Source organism: Canis lupus, chromosome 17 (genome assembly GCF_048164855.1).
Source record: "Canis lupus baileyi chromosome 17, mCanLup2.hap1, whole genome shotgun sequence".
Taxonomy (NCBI): Eukaryota; Metazoa; Chordata; class Mammalia; order Carnivora; family Canidae; genus Canis; species Canis lupus.
Genome location: NC_132854.1, coordinates 34,184,151 through 34,204,485, shown reverse-complemented (window position 1 = coordinate 34,204,485; position 20,335 = coordinate 34,184,151). Strand labels below are relative to the sequence as shown.

General features: G+C 41.5%; 1 pseudogene; it reads right to left on the bottom strand.

Annotated features, from left to right (window-relative positions):
• Positions 1–5,703: 5,703 nt before the first annotated feature.
• On the bottom strand, positions 5,704–11,393 carry LOC140607758 (small ribosomal subunit protein eS4, X isoform-like; annotated as a pseudogene).
• Positions 11,394–20,335: the final 8,942 nt, after the last annotated feature.

The window sequence follows — 20,335 nt, the reverse complement described above, 5'->3', positions numbered from 1 at the left end:
AATCAGGATACAGAGCTGTTCTATCACTATGAAGACACTCTCTCCTGTTAGGCCTGTAGGAGGACTAGTCTATTTTATTCACTTTTGTCCTGCCAGTGCCCTGCGTCGTGTCGGGCTCATGATGGCATCCAATAAATATTTGTTGAGTACACCAGAACATGGCTAGATATTACTGGGAAGAATTTACCTAATTTGTTTGGATAAAGATGTATTACTCTGTTTATCAGATTTCAGTCACTAAGAGGATGTTTGAGGAGAAAAAATGTTATCAAACTCCATCTTGTAATGACTAATTGGAGGAGAACATAAAAAATCCTGGGCTCCCCAAATCTCACAGAAATGTTACATCACTCCACGGCTTATAATCAAGCCTTGACCAATGTGAAAAGGTTGTAAGTCTTGAGAGGAGGCTTCGAGAGACCCCATATACGTGGGTGTGTATCTATAGGTCTCTGATGAATTATGTGAAATGTCATTTTGCCATCACCTGGAATCCGGACTAGAGGATGGTGGCCTGACTGGAGTGCAGAGCTCCAGGGCTGCGAGGCCCCACTTCTTTCTGTTTCCGGTTACTACTACCGGCCTAGAGTAAATAGAAACCTGACCCTCCATTAACGAGCTTTAGACTGACTACAATAAAATTTCCTGGCATGGGTACTAGGGGGAAATCGACTACTGCTGAAAGATATTTGCACATTGTTGGAGTTTCTTGACCTCAAGATATCTTTTTGGAAGCATTTAAAGAACTAAAGAAAGAAATTGCCCTTTAAGGAGACCTCGTGACAGAAGGAGGCCGGAGAATAATTACACTGCATACCAGACCTTACCTCTGCGCAGAGCAACTACCTGACAAATGCTAAAGCAAACATGCTATAAGAATACCACAATATTCATTCCCCTCTTTTCTGATAAGAAAGGTTTATGAATTTTTATATCTGGAAAACCTTTGTTTTGCAGGCTTTGCTTTAGCAGGTTGCCTCTTACTCAGTGTGTGGAGACTGAATCACTTTGGAATCCCTTCGTATTTAGTTACTGGAGGTGTAGCATTTAGTGTATTCTGTGTTGGAAACCGCAGGTAGGACCTGTTTCTGTAAATGATTTATTTCCATGGATCTGTTCCTTTAATTGATTCGCTATTTACTTAAGAAAGTTCTTTCTTTGCTTGCCTTGTCAGCCCCCTCTGAGAGCTATTGTAAAGTGTTTTGCTGTCATAAATGGGCTCATTCCTTCCCAGATCGGTTGTTTCTCTGAGGTTTATCCATCTTTAAATGGATTCTGGGCACCATTTCTTAAGGATTTTTCTTGAAGTTCTCTTTTGGGATAAAACCTGTGGCTTGAGGAGGCTTTAACCCGGCCCTCAGTTAACACTACGGACTATCTTTTTCAAAAAGTCTTTATTTATTTATTTGAGAGAGTGAGCTAGGAAGAGAGAGAGAGAGCACGCACATGAGCAGGGGAAGGGGGAGAGGGGGAGGGAGAAACAGGATCCCCACTGAGCAGGGAGCCGGATGGATGCAGGGCTGGATCCCAGGACTCTGGGATCATGACTCAAGCCAAAGGCAGACGCCTAACTGACTGAGCCACCCAGGCACCCTCAACACTATGGATGATTGATGTGGCCTCAATTCTACTTGGACTTTGAATAAAAGCTTGTTTAGAACTCTTTGCTACTTTCATTGATTTTAAAATTCAATCTAAATAAAAACAGAGTGTCAGCTTTAAGACAAGTCCTGCCCAACCACACAACCAGCCTGAAGCCATTCTGGAGTGGCCACTGGATGCATAAGCTGTGATGCAAAGTCCTAAAGCTGGGCGGCCACTCTGTCTAGAGTGCCTCAGTGTCTTCCCCTCTCTGATTAATAGGAAGTCCAAGGTCCTAAATGTGGGTTTCATCTCAGTCCCCATTCATAGTGACATGAGTATGGAGCATGTTCTTCAAGTTGAATTTTTGAGCTCCATGGAGCTGGCTGTGGAGGAGTCCGGACAGGGCCTGGAAAAGGGATGTCCCCACTCTGCACCTTGTCCCCCTTCCTCAACAGCAGTTGGAAGGTGTTCAGTCCCTTTTCACCCCTCTTTCTTTTCCTTTGAATAGAAAAATGCTTCCTTTCTGCAAAACTAATGTATCAAGAAGTACCTATGGTGTTTGTCTCAAGCTCACTTAAAAGGAAGAGTGGATTTTATATGGAGAGGAAAACTAATGGTCAAGGTCACCAGATCTAAGGAGACCTAAGAAAGAAAACTGCCTTCCAAAGCATCCAGCTGTTCCCAGCCACTGAATCCCATCGGCATCAGAGCTTATGGTACAAGTGATTTCTACTCAGAGCTCCTGGCTGCAGTCTTGGAGCTGGCCCCAAGAACTCCAGGGAGTCATTGAATCCCAGCTTTGCTGAGGGAAGTCCACGATGCAGGGGAAACCCTGTGCAGCCTTCCAGGGAACTTCCAGAGTTAAGGATTCATGTACGACTTGGTCAGTCAGGTGCACTTTCCAGACAGCAGTGCTTCATTTCACCCTTATCAACATGAATATTTTCCCAAATGTGGCTCTCTGCTTCACCCTTGCCTCTGAGGAGGAAAGGATTGTTCATGGAGAGGGCAGACCAAGGGCAGGGGATTGCTCATTTTTCTGCATCACGGAAAATATAGGATGTGCAGGAAACATATCCTTTCCACTGGCTTAATCCTTCAGTGAGGCTCATTTCAATGAGCTCCATTGTGTTCAGTCCTTATTCGAACACGATAAAAATAGAACACTTAGAGTGCTATGTCTGTAGAACCAGAGTGAAATAGAGAGTTGAGGTAATTGCCCAGATAATCCAAGCAAAAACAAAACAAAACAAAATAAAACCAACCACTGTTGAGAAAAAAAAAAAAAAAAAAAAAAGCAGCTTTAGGAGTCTGAATGATCCAGTCTGGTTCCCTACATTGTTCAAATTCATCAGCTCTGCTTCTATATTTACTTTTTCTACATCGACTGAGCCTAAGTTATGTTGAAGAGTTTTCTTCCCCCCATATTATCTCAAGTACTGCCTCAAAAAATGCTTTTGCTTTAGAATACCCCACTCTGCCTTATTTCCCTAAAAGTAGGTCTCACAATAGATTTATACATGTTTTTACTCTAAGACAGTAGGGTAAAGAATAGATGGTTCTGGAGTTTGGGGAGATTTTTTTTTTTTTTTTTCATTTGTTTCTGTGAGTTCCCCTTAGGTTGCTAAAGGCTGGAGATGGTTTATCTACGCACTCACATGTTTTAGACCTGTGGCTTTATGCTTGGCTAAGTGCCTGTCATGTGTGTTGGTTGCCAGCCCAACAGCTTGGCTCATTTAGAAAATCAGGGAACCCAATTTCCTCTGACATTGCAGCTGGTAATATTCCACTGGATGTTAGTGAGACACTACCTGAATTGGAGATGTCGTCTTGGCCAGAGTTCTTAGACTGGCTTCCCACGTTGGGACCTTGAGACTGTGACTGGCCTCTCAGATTACACTCCCTGACCCTGTTGTTTTAAAGGCGCTGTTTCTCTCACTGTCCCTCTTACATGAACTCAAACCTTTTCATTCATTTTTTCTGATTCTTCCTTCTGCCTCTTTCCTGACATAACCAGCCACCAAGTCCCGTGGATTCTTCTTTCCCAAAAGTTTCCATTATTCTAAACTTCAATTTTATTCCCATTCCCTGAGTTTAGGATTTCCTATTTTCTTAGCCTTCCTAATAATTTCCTGGGTTTTTTTTTTTTTTCAGTCTCACCCATTTCTAATCTCCCCTAAGTAAATGCCAGAACAAACTTCCTTGAAGCTCTCCCTGATTGAATTGTAATTCCTTGCAAAAAAAAAAAAAAAAAAAAATCCTTCCTTGATAGCTCCTTGCTGCCTAAAAGATTTTGCCCAAATTCCTCATCTTGGCATTGAAAGCTTTTGTGAGTTTGGTTCTGAAGACTCTGGAATCTTATGTGGAAATTAGGCTCCAGCAAGTAGAATTTATTTTTCTTCTAATACCCTTCTTTTTCTTGCTCATCCATCAGAATCTGAACCATCTCCTATCTCCCAGATTGGACATCCCACTTCTTCCACAAAGACTTTTCTGGCCACCTTGGAAGGAAGTGACCATATTTGAGCTGAAGTCACAGAATCTTAGAGGTTGAAGGCATCTTGCAAGATGCCGTGTTGAACTTTCCACCCTTTGACCTTTGCTGGAACATGTTAAAGATGGGGAACACATATATATATAGCCGCTCTTTGCATTTTTGAACAGCTATTATTGATAAGAATGCATGCCTAGCTGCCTGCCTGCCTTTCTTCCCTCCTCCTTCCTTTCTTTCTTCCTTCCCTTCTCTTCCTCCTCCTCCTTCTTCCTTCTTTCTCTCCCTCTGTTTCTCTAGTATTGAGATAATTTCTGCCTGCCTGTGCCTTATTTGTTTTTGGTCTATCCTCAGGAGCAATACAAAAGAAATATCATTCTTCTTTTATATGAAAGCCCCTCAAATATTTGATGAATGCTATCATAGCTATCTTGACTAATCCAAAAACAACTCTGATTCTTCAGTTATTTCTTCTATTAAAATGGGTTTTAAATCATTCTCCATCTTGGCTGCTTTACCTGGAAATGCTCCAGGGTGTTAACAATAATCTTAAAATACAGATTATCAGAAAAAACACAACTTCCTGATTTATAGTATTCATTCCAGAGAACTTGATATATTTGTACCACTCATTTGGCTCATTATGTACTGTAGTATTTACAGGTTTTTTGGCTGCAGAAGACGGAGGGAATATTTCTGGTGCCTTTGCAATTTTGCTTATTAACTACACGACTCACCCCTGGAAAGAAGCAACTCAGATCTGTAAATCTCTGTGTCTTTAAAGAAAGTCCTGCATCTAGTAGGCATTCTATACTCTGATTTTGAAAAACTCATCTCAAGTGACAAACTTTGCTAAATCTAGTGCTCTCTTCTAAGTCCTTATGTTATTTGATCTCTTGGCAACATTGACATGGTTGACCACTTTCTCCTTCAGGAAACTCTTCCTTTGGTTTCCATGACAGTGTACTCTGCAGATTTTCTGTCTAACTCTCTCCACTTCTCAATCTTCCTTGTAATTTCTCCTTAACATTGGTTTTCTCTGGGTCTCTTTCTAATGCCTTATCCCCTTCTCCTTCCACGTCATCTTGTAATCGTCTCCTTTTAGAAGTTTGTGAATGCTTAAAAATGGTTCAGCTTTCCTTTCTTAGGAAGAAACACACACAGTGGTAAGAAGAAAATTTAAGAGATTTGGGAGATATTTAGGACATAGAATTGAATGAATTTAGTGATGTACTGGATCCTGTGGTGGGAACAGGGAAAGAAAGAGGGAGGAGCAAAAGATAATGGAGCATTGCTGGCAAAGCGGTAGGTGCATTAGGGAGGAAGAGTGTGGGATATCCACTGCACGTGTTGGTTCCCATCACAGCACTTGCCATACTCACTGTGATCACCTGTCTACCTGCACGTGTCCTGCAGTAGATCTACCCTGCAAGTTCTGGGAAGGCAAGGATTTACCATGTATCCTCTGTGCTCGTGGTTGTATCTTCCTTCCTTGCACAACACACACTGTGGTATGTTTAAAAATATATTTTAATCTTTTTATTACTATTTTTAATCATGCCGTATTATCTTTAATTGAGTATAAGGACTTCCAATCACATCACCTAGAAATCATTTTACCCACTGCTCTATTTGCCCACCGATCTCTTATCTCTCTCCTTAGCAATGGTGAGGCAGATAGGGGAAGAGAAATGCATGGCTTGTTGCCTTTGCCAATAATACAAATGTTAGAGAGCCAGGTGGCAAAGCCATTGCCATTGGCATCTTTTATGTGAACTATATCAAAGAAACGAGGGTGTCTCTCTCTCTATTGGTGATCACATCAATTTTTCTCAGATTAGCACCTCTAACAGTTTGACCTGTGTCAAACTTGATGAAATTAGTAATCTTTCTTGCCTCCAAATTAATCTGAATGGTGTCATTTACCTTGATGAGGGGATCAGGAGAGCGGATGGTCTGAGCATCATGGATTACCAGATGAGGGATTCCTTTTGTCCCCACAAAGATCTTTCTCACTTTGCACAGCTTTTACTTGGCCTCCTTAGGTATAATCCAATGAACAGTAAAGTGACCTTTGGTGTCATAAATCAGACCAAAACTCTCCCCGGTCTTGTCAATGATGATGACATCCATAAAACTAGCAGGGTAAATTCTATCATCTTGGACCTTGATGTCAATATTAATAAAACACTGCATACAGATCTTCTTTACTTTATCTCCTACTAGGCCATACTTAAATCTTTTCCTTAGGAAAATGAGGAGAGGAACATAGTCTTTCAGCTTATGGGGACCTGTAGATGGACGAGCTGCAAACACAACAGTCAGTTTATCCAGCATCCAATGCGTTGGAGCTGCCACACTCTTCAGATGGGACCATGAACCATGGTTGTTGCCAGGCATGAAAAGAGGATTGCCTCCTTCTGGTACACCAGAAAAGAGAGCCCAAAATATCTTTTTAGGAAAGATTTGGTAGGGAAAGTTTAAGATTATTCAGGGAAGAATCTTGCTGCATACAATTGGAGTTATAAAACAGAAGGAAGAAAAAGACAAAAGTTGGAACTTTGAAATGTACTATGGCATTAACGGCACATCAGAAAAATGACACAGCACAACCAATCAGTGAAGTGATATTTACTGAGCATGTGTTGTGGACAAAGCTCCGTGTTAGGGCCTTTGGGTAATCACATAGGGTTTGCCCGACAAGAGCTTGCTGAGGGGAGGCCTGGTTTCTACATGTTGTCCCAGCCAAATTATTAAAAGTTCTCTCTTGGGTTCTAACTCGTTCTTATCTGGATAGTATATTAACTGACCACACTATCCCTGGGGGATATGAATAATTCCAATTCAAATCAAGAAAGGGGATTTGTTTTTGATATTGAGTTAAGTGGGGGTCAAAGATCAGCAGCCAGGCATGGGGGGATTTAGAGCTATCAGGGAATTCACCCAAGAAAACTATTGGAAGAAACAAACAAACAAACAAACAAACAAACAAACCTCAAACTCCAAACGAGTCAAGAAATCTCTAAAAGAAAGATCTGGTGGCAGATTGCGACAGGAGTCTAAAATGCATCATTTTCAAGATGTCATCCCTTCTTGGTTTGAAATTTCTACTGTAAGACTTATTCTCTGGGTTTCTTGCACAAAAAAGCAGTGGGATGGGGCAGGCGATTATCTTTGGAATGCCATTATTAAAGAACAATGTGGGGAGAGAAAGACAGATCTCCCCTGCCATTTTCGGAAAGCCTTTCTCCATTGGCTGATGAGCAACAACACCAAGTTTGGAGACTGCTTGGTTTTCCCTTGGCAGGGGTCAGGGATCACAAGAGGGCATAGATCCTGGTGAATCTTGATAAAAACTGACAATGGCCAGGACCCAGGGTGAGCCTTGAAAGGGCAAGGGAGTCCCATCCTGCATACCCAGAAGAGCTGAGACATTGTAACCGGAAGGAGGTGATCATGAGACAAAAGCCAAAATGAAATCAAGCAAACTGATGTGGAGGACTTTTTTTTTTCCCATGAGAATTCCAGACGCTGGCCCTCATGATCATGATAAGGACAGAGACAGTAGCACACTGCGATGAATGGGGGAGCAGAGTGCCGGATGGGTGCGAAGAGAGGGAAAGAGTGGTGCTGCATGTTGTGAGTGGGAAATTGGTTCCAGCTTCTTTCACTTAACATAGTGAATGTTAATTTTCCCACATCGTTCACATTTTCATTTAAAACAACTGTTTTCCCAGATTCCTATGTATATTCTATAATTCACTTAACTCTTTCATGGGTAATTTCTAGATTTTGCCATGAGAAGTAAGTGTGGTGTCCAGTGTTGTGGAAGTATGTTACCTGCCCCTTCCCCCAGTTGCTTTTCTAGGAGTGGCACCCTGATGTCCTCCGGGGCCCCACGTTCTGGCATTCCCAGCCATGCACTCGCACTCCAGAGGGGCTCAGCAGTTGAGCATAAGGCCTGGGTCTAATCCCAGGATTCCCCTGCCCACATCAATTGGCTCAGCCATGGACTTGTGATCCTCCTAACAGAGTTGGTTAGATGTGGAGAGTCTTTGGCTGAGACTTCTGAGTGACTCCCACTTTTTCTTCAAAGGATTTACAAAGGAGAGGCCATGACAGAGATACTGGGGAGACGGTCTTCTCACTGTGGGGAGCCTCAGAACGACACCCATGAGGAAAGCAGAGTGGAAGCAAAAAACAGAAACGAAAGAAAACAACAACAAACAATAAACAAAACCTGAGTTTTGACAGGATTGATTAAAACTCTGACTTCAGCCTGTTTTGCACCTGGACTTTTCATCGGTTGAACCAATAAGTCCTACAGCTACAGCCCTCCCCTTAACACACAAACACACATACACTTTTTTTTTTTTTTTTTTTTAAGATTTTATTTATTTATTCATGAGAGAAACAGAGAGAGGCAGAAACACAGGCAGAGGGAGAAGCAGGCTCCACGCTGGGAGCCCGACGTGGGACTCGATCCTGGGTCTCCAGGATCACGCCCTGGGCTGAAGGCGGGACTAAACAGCCGAGCCACCTGGGCTGCCCACACCTTATTTTTATAATTTGTTGCACTGAGAGCTTGGTCTCTCAATGAGAGAGCCCGCTTGTAACCTTTTTATTCACATGTCACTTGCTTAACAGTAAATTGTGTCCTTTGGATAATAGGAGCTAACATGTATTTGGTGTTCACCTTGTGTCAGGCATCACGTTAAAGACCCTGCATTCATTATCATACTTAGGCCTTCCAAGAGTCATTGGAAGTAGCTACTATGATAATCTTCACTTTACACATAAGGACAGTAAGGCTCAGAGAAAAGACCAGAACCAAACAATAGTGCTGAGTCACAGGCCAGCATGCGGCAGAGTCAGGATTCCATCCTAGGATCGTCTGTCTCCAGAGCCAGAGCTACTTCACACTCTGCCTGTCTGTTTCTCCTAATTTCCTTTATTTTTTCCGTAAGAACAAAATGAATTTTTTTGTGAAATCTGAAAGACCAGAGCAAGTAAAGCCCCTTTGAAAAGAAGTGTAGTAAAAGGTTTTGTTTTGGAACAAGATACAAGAAACGAAAAGACTGGATTTTAGTAGGAACGTAAGAAGTAGAAGGGTCTGTGGGTAGACTGACTGTGATTGTGTGCCCGTGTGCGTATGAGTGGAATGGGTGGACATTAGCATTCTTTCTCATTGCAGAGGCTCAGAATCTAAGAAGCCTAGTCTAGGGCAGCCCGGGTGGCTCAGCGGTTTAGCGCCGCCTTCAGCCCAGGGCCGGATCCTGGAGACCCGGGATCGAGTCCTACGTCAGGCTCCCAGCATGGAGCCTGCTTCTCCCTCTGCCTGTGTCTCTGCCTCTCTCTCTGTGTCTCTCATTAATAAATAAATAAAATCTTAAAAAAAAAAAATAAAACAAGAAGCCTAGTCTATCCAGAGTGAGAGCTCATGTGGCAATGTGAGCAATAAGATTAGAGCAGATTTTGAGTCTTTAAAAGTCTAATTGTCATATTAGAAGGCGCAGTGGACTGTTGCTTTGGTGGCCCCGCAATGAACCATGCACCCTAGTATTCATGCCCTGTGTACTTCCCTCCATGTTGATTTAAGCTTGGCCTTTTAATGAGCTTTGGCCAATATGGCATTAGCAGACACAATGCAAGAGAAAGGTCAATAAGCTTTTGCACATTTGGATCTATTCTCTCAGAAGTCTCTTTCCTAGAACCCAGCTGCCACCTGTGAAGAAGCCCAAGCAGCCACAGAGAAAAGTCCATGGAGAAGTGATGTCACCTGACTGATGGCGCTAGCTGTGCTCCCCATTGGCATCCATCGCCTGTGGGCAGCCATTTGATGTGAGGCCATTTGGATGGCCCATTTACCACAACATAAGGCAGAAGAACCACCCAGCCAGCTCTTAGAATGGTGAAAAATAATAAATTGTTGTTGTTTTGAGCCACCGAGTTTGAGGTAGTTGGTGATGCACTAATAGATCATTGGAAAGGTTGAAAATGATCTTCCTGCCTTCCACCCTCCCTTTCTACCTTCTGGCAAATATAATGGGCTTTTTGGACAATGGGAAGATAAAGAGAAGAAAGCCTCATGATGCATGCCCTGATTTTTGCACCTCTTACTCTCCCCTGCATTTGTTGAACTTGAGACTTTTATTTATAGCTGGCTGTCAATATTTCCAAAGCAGAGTTCATTTTATTTAACTTCAAAACTCCCCTCTTCCTCTTTTCTCCATTTTGGTTATTGATATTGCCCTGAACCCAGTTGGCCAAGTTAGAAATCTCAGATTCATTTGACTCTTCCTTGACTTTCGCTCCTCACCATGAGCAGCTCCTCTAGCTCACTTGCTGTAGCAGGGCTGTCAGCCTGTACTGGCTTCCCTGGAGAAGGGAGAGCCTACATGCCCGGAGATCTAATACAGCTGAAGTAGAAGGTGTAGCCCTAGGAGTGTTACAGCTACAACACTGTTCTAGAAAAAAAGGGAGTGACTAGGCCTCTGGCCAAGATGGAAAAATCTCTCGTCTGGCAGTTGTACCTCCATAGCGAATGAGTATAGTATAATATCTGTCCCCTTTCCCCAACCCGCAGTCTTGGTCAGGTCAAGGATCAGTGGCAGTTGAAGCAGGTTAGACACAAAGGAGACTACACTCCCTTATAATTTTAAAAGACTTATCCTGGCATCCTGCTTTGTGCAGAACTTGGAGCACTGGCACACATTTTTCCAAAAAGTGTTTTTAAAAACTCCAAAACATATTTAATTAATATGGAGTTGAATCAACTGTGCTACATTTAGAGTGTGTTATATTATAACAAGAATAAAGTATCCTGGCACATTTTTAGCCAGGCAATCTGGTTACATTGCCTTCTTCTTGGTGTACAATAATATCCTAGAAACTAGAAGCCACATATCACTCTTGGTTTCCTTTCTCCGTTTTCCAAAAACAACTTCTTTTTCCTCTTCAGAACTAGATGAGGAGTCAAGAGGCTTAGTCTCAGAGCTGCTGCTGGTCTGGGGGATGCCCTAGTGCATGTTAGAAGAAGGGGTCTTCTGTGAGTGGCAGCAGCTATGGGCAGATGGTGCCCCTCCTTCTGGTGGTTGCTACTCCTATCCCAAAACATGGAGCTTCGTTGAGAGAGTACAGGCTGGATTCTAGTCTCCACTTGTCTCCTTGGCCACAGGCTTTTGCACAGTGCACAAAGTGTATACCTGTTCTCATATCTCTCCTGGGACAGCACGCCCAGGGCAGCATGGCCATCAGCAGGTTGTGTGACTTCATGTTTCTGGATCTGGGTTTCCTCAGGGTTGACAGAGCACTGCATCTGGGGTACAGATACCTGGGTTGGAGTCTTACATCCTCTTCTTAGTCACAGCAAGACCTTGAGTAAGTCCTTGCTCTCAGTCGGCCCTGATTTTCTGGTTTGGAAAGTGGAGGTGGGTAAATTAGAGAAATTCGAAGAATCTCCTTCCAAATTCAAAAAACTTGGATACTAACATGTTGCAGAAAGGCAGGCAAGTATTCAAAATCTTCAAGTTTCATGACAGGACTTGCTTTTAATAGTCTGTTGCCATCTTCTTCCCCTTATGGCAAGTCAGTCAATTAGTCAATTTCTCTGCATTTTAGTTTTGCTCTATTTGTCAAATGGAGATACTAAGAGATGCCTTGGAGGGATTCAGGGAGGATAAACCAATTAATGGTCATAAAGGCCTAGTGGCCGTGTGCCTGCTAAGTGGTCGTGATTCTAAACAGATCTTTACAGTTCCTTGGCTGCTCCTGGCCTGAGCGTCAGACAGCACCATTTATGACATGATGTTCTTTTTTATCAAAACAGACACTCTGAGGCATTGAGAGGAAGCATGTCAGAAGCAAAGGCCAGAATACTGACTAGGATGGTCCTAGGGAGGCGGGTAGGGGAGGAGGCGTAAGGTGAGGGAGGAAGAAATCTATGAATGGAAGGAATTGCTGTTGCAGTTGAGATTTATTGGGGGAGCTGAGTTTCTGGGAGGTTTCTTTCGCTGCTAGGATCAGGGAACAGAGGAAGAGATGACGCCATGATGGGCGGAAGCATACTCTAGCTCTGTATCTATCCTTGGTGCTCCTGGCTCCACATTCTCTCTCCTTATTTATCTTGGTTATGTGGGATGGAGAAGGCAAGGAAGCAGCTGTAAGGAAGGCAGATCCACTTTGAGTTAATCCACTTAAGAGTTAATCTTGCTATGACACTGAAGATCCTAGCCAGCTCATCCAAAATGCCAATATGGTATTTAACTTTTTGATCTAAGTTAAGTTCTGGGCAGATTGACACTTCACAAACTAGAAAGTATGTTTCAGAATAGAATATAAACATAAGCCATTGTCTATGTCTCCATTTTCACTCTTCCTTAAAGCTTTGTCAGTTGAAATTAATTTCTTCTTCCTAACATTTCATATTGCTTTGTGGACTGCCATATATTAGAGGTATTTATATAATTACCATGAAAAATTGTAAGTCCCTTGAAAGCAAAGAACATATTATTTATCTGTGAGCTTTTTATGGTGTTTGCCATACTACTCTCAAACCAGGAAGTCTGCAGTAGCTACTTAGTAAGCTCGGTTGTGAAGAAAGTAAGCTTTCTTCATGATGTGAAGAAAGCACATGCAAGAATTAAATGACAAGGTTTTAGAATGTCAGGGTTTAAAATTTTTCTGGATTTATCCGCCAGGTGAATCCCTTTTTCTTTCTCCTTGATTTGACATTCTCTGTGAGACTGGAATTCTCCTTTTGATGTAATAACACAGGATTTGTTGGTAATCTAATCATATCACAGTGGAAAGCAGAGAGCAGCAATCTAAGGGGAAAAATGAGATGAAATTAATTTTGTTGGGGGCAACCTATGGGGGATATATCTACAATGGGAAAGGATGGATAGGATAGATAACATGACAGAAGTAGGAAAGGAAAAGAGGAAAAGCAAAGCTCTCTGTAAATTGGCCTTTGGGCAGATTATATTTTATTTACATAAAGGGAAGTCCTATGTGATCAAGAATGTTAAATGAAGTAAACACTGATTCTGTCTTATGATTTGGTTGAACTTTGGATAATGATGTATGTTGTCAGCAGATCTTCTGTTGTAATTCTTCCACGTAATTCGCTAAGGAATATTTACCTTTGTACTCACTGTAACTAGAAGGCAGAGGTATAAGGTTGTATTTCCATGCTTTTTGTGGGTAAAAGGAAAGTTGATGACCGCTAAGTCATAGCGTTCACCTTCAATGGGAAAATATATGCGTTCAAAGAATTAAAATGTTTTAGATATGTTTTGCATCAAGAAGTTATCTGGTCCCTTCTCTCTTTTCACAAATGAGGATACTGAGGCCCAGAGAGCTTAGCTGATATGACCAAGGCAGCAAGACTGGGATCAGAACACCGGTGTCTGAATCTGAGTCAAGGATAGTATCACTATTTTTCCCTCTTGTGATGATATTGTCTGGCTTGAATTTATAGGAGTGACTATTTTTGTTTGACCTTATATTTTGCTTCATTCAGTGTATCATCTACAGTTCAACACATTGCCTTCTGTGCAGGCTGGTTACCAGGATTAGCCCTCCCCTCAGATTGGAGTCTTTGTAGTAAGGATGTTAGGCTTCTCTTCTCCCAGAGCCCCTACACCATTCCTAGAAGTTTAACTTACTATATTTAGAAGCTGGCAAAGGATTTCTTTGAATAATGGAATCCATAATTTGCAACGTAAACCATTTATTGTTACTATTGTATCATAAGGAATGCTTTAAGCTGCAAGTATGCTGATTGGCTTAGGCAATAAAGATGTTTAATTATCTCACGTACAAGTGGGTGAGCAGAAGTTCAACAATGTCTTCAAAGCCCAAGAATCTAACTTTCTTTCTACTGTCTTCAGTGCATTGACATGCTTTCTTGTTGTGTCAACATTGTTTCTAGATACTACATTTATATGGCAGCAGCAAGGGAAATGGGTCAGGACTGGTGATCTTTTTTCCTCTTTTTTTTTTTTTTTTGATGAAAGATGTTTCTTAGAAGCCTGTCCACCCCTAACTTATAGACTTCCGACTTCCTTTTTTTTTTAAATATTTATTTATTTATTTATGATAGACATAGAGAGAGAGAGAGGCAGAGACACAGGAGGAGGGAGAAGCAGGCTCCATGCCGGGAGCCCAACGCGGGACTCGATCCCGGGACTCCAGGATCGCGCCCTGGGCCAAAGGCAGGCGCCAAACTGCTGAGCCACCCAGGGATCCCGACTTCCGACTTCTTATTGGTCAGAACTGTATCATATGTTCTCTCTTGTCTGAAAAGGGACTAGGGAAGAGTTATATAGCTTTTTTTTAAAAAGATTTTATTTATTTGAGAGGGAGAGAGCACAAGCCGGGGGAGGGGCAGAGGAAGAAGGAGAAGTAGACTCCCCGCTGAGCCTGGAGTTGGAGAGAGTTTGATCCCAGGACCCTGGGATCATGACCTGAGCAGAAGGCAGATACTTAACTGGCTGAGCCACCCAGGCATCCAAGAGTTAGATAGCTTTTTTTTAACCTCTGTAGTGAATACGGATTCGAGAAGTATTTTAGGTGTAACTGTTGAGTTAGCCAATTTCTTCAGTATAATGTAGCCCAGGAATAAATATATACAACTATAAGTAATACTCTATATGAACTGGTTTTTTTAAGTAAAAACATTTTGAAGCTTATTTATTTATTTTTTAGTAATCTCTACACCCAACATGGAACTCGAATTCACAACTCCAAGATCAAAAGTTGCATGCTCTTCTGACTGAGCCAGCCAGGTGCCCCTCTCTATCAACTTCGAGATCTGTAGGTCATTGTCCACCTGTCCTCATGGAGAAGGCAGAAGGTAGACTTCTATGCCTGGTAGATTCAAGAGAATTTACTGGGTGTTCCAAGTATACTCAAACTGAGGGACATGCAAAATTAAAGGGTCAGTAGGCAGGTTGGGATCAAGATGTGAGTAAAAATAGGTCCTTCAGAGGAGAGAAAGTACATCAAAGTGGTTAAAGTTATGGGCTCTCAAGCCAGATTATTCTGGGTTTAACTTCTGGCTTTGTCACTTCCTAACTATGTGACTTCACCAAGTTGCATAACATGTCAGGCCTCAGTTTCCTCCTGAGTTTAATGAGGATAATAATAATACCTTATTCATTAGGTTGCTGTGAGGAGTTATATTTACAAGTCCCTGAGTATAGTGTGGCTCATACTAAGTGTTCAGTGTCATCATCATTATCATCATCATCATCATCATCCAGACAGGAGGAGGGTGAAGTACAGGCATTAGGAATTGACATAGAGAATGAAGAACTCTCAGAGCCTGAGGTATAAGAGGAGGTTACATGGAACAGCAAGAGAATGAAGGCAGGCAATACCTATTCACTGCAGTGAGAGTGGGCTGCCTCCGTTAAAAGGATTCTCCATTGCAAGATAATACGAATGACTCATGCATGGGGGTATAACTCTTATCTTGTGGCTTAAACATATCTCCTAGAAGGTGGCATGCTGCATAGGATTTCAGAGTACAGAAATGGGATGATTGAGGGAAGAAATGCTGGCAGTAGAGTCCCAAGGAGAGGGAGTGGAGTAGGAGTCTTTTGGTTATGGAACTTCTGCCAAGAATGCCACAGGCCTATAAGAGCCATTCACTATAGAAACCATAAAGCATTAGTTTCTCCCTTTAATCTTCTGGCCCTGTTTGATAGATTGATTGGTTGTGTGGGGGTGTATGTGTGTGCATGCGTGGGTGTGTGTGCCTGTGTGTGTTTTTTGAGTCACTGGAGATGCCTTTTGCAATGCCCACTTACATAGCAGTAGTTATAGGTAGGGTGGGCATTTGGGATCACTGGAAAGTAGCTGGCTTCACATACCCGGGTGATGTCACTGGCTAGGAGCTAGGGTGAGGTGGAGATGCAAGGCAAAATTTAGGTGGTTTCCACCTTCCTCTGGGGCTGGACAACATCTACCTACCAAGTAAGTGGCTGTTTATCTGTCTCAATAACTATGACTAGTCAGTTACAAGGCTTTCTTCCCCTTCTAAAAAGAGACCTAATGTATATAACTTTAAACATGTATGCTAGACATGATTATTCTATGTTAACTAACTTAATCCACAAAACAATCCTGTGAGGTAGTTATAATGATTACCCTGATTTTTACAGATTAAAAAAAAAAAAACTGAGGTCAAGTAATTATAAAGATCATAAAGGCATCTAGAAATTTTGAAAAAAAAACCCCACAAAACTTGTTTAGAAAGGAGATGTGATTAGGTCTAAACCTGGGCTTTATGCTAAGACCCATGACTTTAGTAAGGCTAGGAAAACTGATCTGTGGTTGTTCTTAAAGATTGTTTTATTCTAACTTCCACACAAAGAAGTGGAGTTTAATGAAGCATTGATCTAAACCCTTGGCATCTTGACAGAAATAGTAAAAAACGAAGAGTCTGTGTTCTGGGTTTTTCCTGACATATGTTAGCCAATGACTTGTGTAAAGGCTTCTCTTTGCCCTCAAAGCACATATACAATGAGATGACTGACTGCTGGAGGTTTCCCCTACAGTTTCTAGGGTGGCAGTTTTTAGGAGTTCAGCCTTGATGGAGAGGTTTGGAGTGAGGGTAGGTTGTTGAGGCCGAAGTTTTGAAGACTGAGCTGGGTCTTGTGAAGGATGAATAGAAGATGATTGGGCAGGAAATTCCTAGCATGGGCAAAGATATGGAAGCAGAAAAAAAAAATACAGGGCTTAATTCATTTGGACTGAAAAATAAGGCATGTGAAGGAAATGTTTGGAAGTAGAAAAAGTGGGAGACAAATCATAGAAGACTTAAAATGCCAGGCCAAGAAGTGTGAATTCTGCTCAGTAGAATTAATGGGGAACCTATTAAATAAGATCCAAGTAAAAATTTGAGTGAAAGGACAACTTTTATTTCACATGTACTTTCGTATAAAGTCAACCTGGGCTGTTACTGTCGCTGCCTGACTTGTGGCTGCGGGTTGCAGTCTGTGGCAGCATATTTCAAGCCTCATGAAGGGCTCCCTGACCACTACCATGTGTCTGGGTATAAGACTAAGGCAAAGAACTCTTAGGTAGATGGTAAATGAGTGGGACTAGAATTTGTGTTTTCTGACTCTCAGATCAGTTTGTTCACTTCACAAATATTTTTGAGCATCTTTTTAGGTACAGCAAATATGATCACTGTTGTAGGAAAAGTGGTCTTCCCAAAACTTAATCTACTGCATAGCTTATTGGCTCAATCTTCAAATCCTTGGATCTGACACTTTTATAGTGCTTCTGTGGAGCGCCCTGATCTCAGATGCCATTATCTCTTGCCCAACTCTATTCATAGCCTCTTAACAGAACCTCATGGCTTTTATTCTCAAGATTGTAGACCCACACGGCAGCCAGGGCTGTATCATGAAAGCAGAAGTCAGATCTTGCCTCTCACCTTCATAAAACCCTTCAATGGCTCCCAGGATACTTAGATTAAAATCCAAACATCTCTCCATACCTCACATATCCTTGTGTAAACAACACCCCCTGCCAAGACTTCTGATCTTACCTTTCACCTCTTTCTCCCTTGTTCACTATCCTCACTGGCCTCTTGCTGTTTCTTGAACAGTCATAGTGTATTCCTGCCTCAGGACCTTTACTCTTGCTGGTCACTCTGCTTGGAATGTTCTTCTCCCAGATTCCAGCATGGCTGCATACCTCTCCCCCCAACCCCATGCCATTTAAATCCCTATTTGAATATTGACTCCTCAGAGAGCCATTCTCTGATTAGCTATCTAGCTATCTTTATGGCACCTAGCACTACCTGAAATCATACTTCTGTTTGTCCATTTGTTTACTGTGTTTATTGCTCACTAGGATGTATGCTTTGTGAAGAGAATATTTTACTTGTTCATTGTGGTATCCTCAGCTCCTAGAACAAGGCCTGGCCCATGAATGTACAATAAATAGTATTAAATGAATGAATGATTATTACTGGGGCTTCTTTCCTTCTGGTTGAAGGAAAGATGTTTTATCCCTCAAAAACTTAACACCTACTTATATGAAAAACAAACAAATAAAAAACCCATCTATCTATGTGTTTTCCTCACTTATCACAACTCCAAATTTGCCTCTCTTGACTCTTACACCTCCTGAATAAGTGACATCCATTTTGGCACGATAATGGGCAGTCCTCAAGTAGTAGAGTGCATTTCTGATTTAATTCCCTTGGCTGCTGTGAATAGTTTTTCTCTGGTTGTTAGTAATTAAAACAAACAAGCAGAAAGACTCATATTATTCTAGCTCATTGCCAAATTGGATATTGCTCAACTCAAAATTAAATGTACACACACCCATAAAACTAGCCAAACTGGCTATTACAATTATATAAAGATCCTTGTGTTCATTAGCAATGTTGCCTTTCAAGGGTTTATCCTGTTTGGCATATACATCAAAGTAACAGTCATAAAGACGTCTACAAAAATTTGGAGCATGTAGATGCGGAAAAAAAAAAAATGAAGATTTTTTTTTTTTTAAAGATTTTGTTTCCAGCTAAACTGCAAGGCATGGAGTAAAGAAATTCAGTGGTTTGTCAAAACTTCGTACTTTAAGACCAACTGTCACAGTCACCCAAAAATGGCAGATGTGATTCAGCTTTGTATTCTGCATCTTGGGAATTAGTGTCAGAATACCAGCCCTGATCTCTTTAGTGAATGATTCATTCGCTAATGTGATTAACGATTCTGAGAGCCAGCAATGTTGGCCACTAATATCAGATTTTTAGAAGCTGCCTACTTTAATGGCACTGGGGACATGTTCATTTGTACTTCAGGGGGAGAAGGGGTCCTGAATCTGCTGTTCTGATTTTTAATCTTTTTATTTGAACCAGGATAATGAGCTTCTTAGTTCTACAGATGTCTGCTTTTTTTTTTTTTCTTTTAGAGAGAGTGAGAGTCCATGAGTGGTGTGGAGTCCTGAGGGGGCAGAGGGAGAGGGAGAGAAAAAATCCTAAGCAGACTCCACACCCAGCATAGAGCCTTACGAGGGGCTCAATTCACGATCTTGAGATCATGACCTGAGCTGAAATCAAGAGTCTGTTGCTTAACCACCAAGCCACCCAGGTGTCCCCGTCCATTTTCTTTTTTCTTTTCTTTTCTTTCTTTTCTTTTCTTTTCTTTTCTTTTCTTTTCTTTTCTTTTCTTTTCTTTTCTTTTCTTTTCTTTTCTTTTCTTTTCTTTTCTTTTCTTTTTTTCTTTTTTCTTTCTTTTCTTTTCTTTTTTTCTTTCTTTTTCTTTTCTCTTTCTTTCTTTCTTTCTTTCTTTCTTTCTTTCTTTCTTTCTTTCTTTCTTTCCTCTTTCTCTTTCTTTCTTTCTTTTGATAGGTAGTAAGTATTCATGAGAAAAAAATACAGTAACAGTTCAGGAAAATTAAGAGTAGAAAGGAGTGACGAAGACTCATCAAGAAAATCTTGAAGATGAAGTTCCTAGAGATTTGATGAGTATGTCGAGTAAAAAATATTTAGCTTCAATTTACTGTTTGACTCAAAGGCATTGCTCTGTATCTTTTTGAATGTAAGAAATTCAGAAAAATTGGGGCGGAGGGTCAGATTGCAATTGTCATGTGATCATGTGTTTATATGTCTATCCCTAAGGGTTGCCTGCAAGGACCTCAAAGTTAGAAGCTTATTCATCATGATTTGCCACTGTCTGGCCTGGGAAGTTAATGGCAAGCGTGATTGTGACGATGCCGGTAATGGCTAACATTAGTCAGCTCGCCGTTTGCCATACATGATGCTCTTTTGTATCCACTACCTTATTTAATTCTTACAACAATATATTCTGTCCGCATTTAGTGAAGAAACTAAGGCTTAGAGATGTTTATAAATTTGTCCGCAGTCACAGAGCTAGTAAAGCATTGAACCTGGGATTTCAAACCGTTTCTGTTCTCTGTCCTAACAATGTATTAATTACCGTGCTGTCTGTTGCCGGAGAGTGTAGTTAAGCAAGGATCTCCTCCACAACTTGGCCGCATGACTCAGTCAGGAATTAAAAGGTGACAAATAGAATCAGACAATACTAATGTCCTAGAACTAACCACCATTTCACCCACCAGTAAGAGAAGAGAAAACTTCAGCGTGGGTAACTAGAGATGGAAAGATTAGCTGCGTCAGGGATTAGCTCCAAATGTGAGGAGGACAGTGGGTTTAAGAAAAAAGGTAAGAGAAAAGAAAGTGCCACAAAAGGGAAACCAAGTAGGAATTTTTTT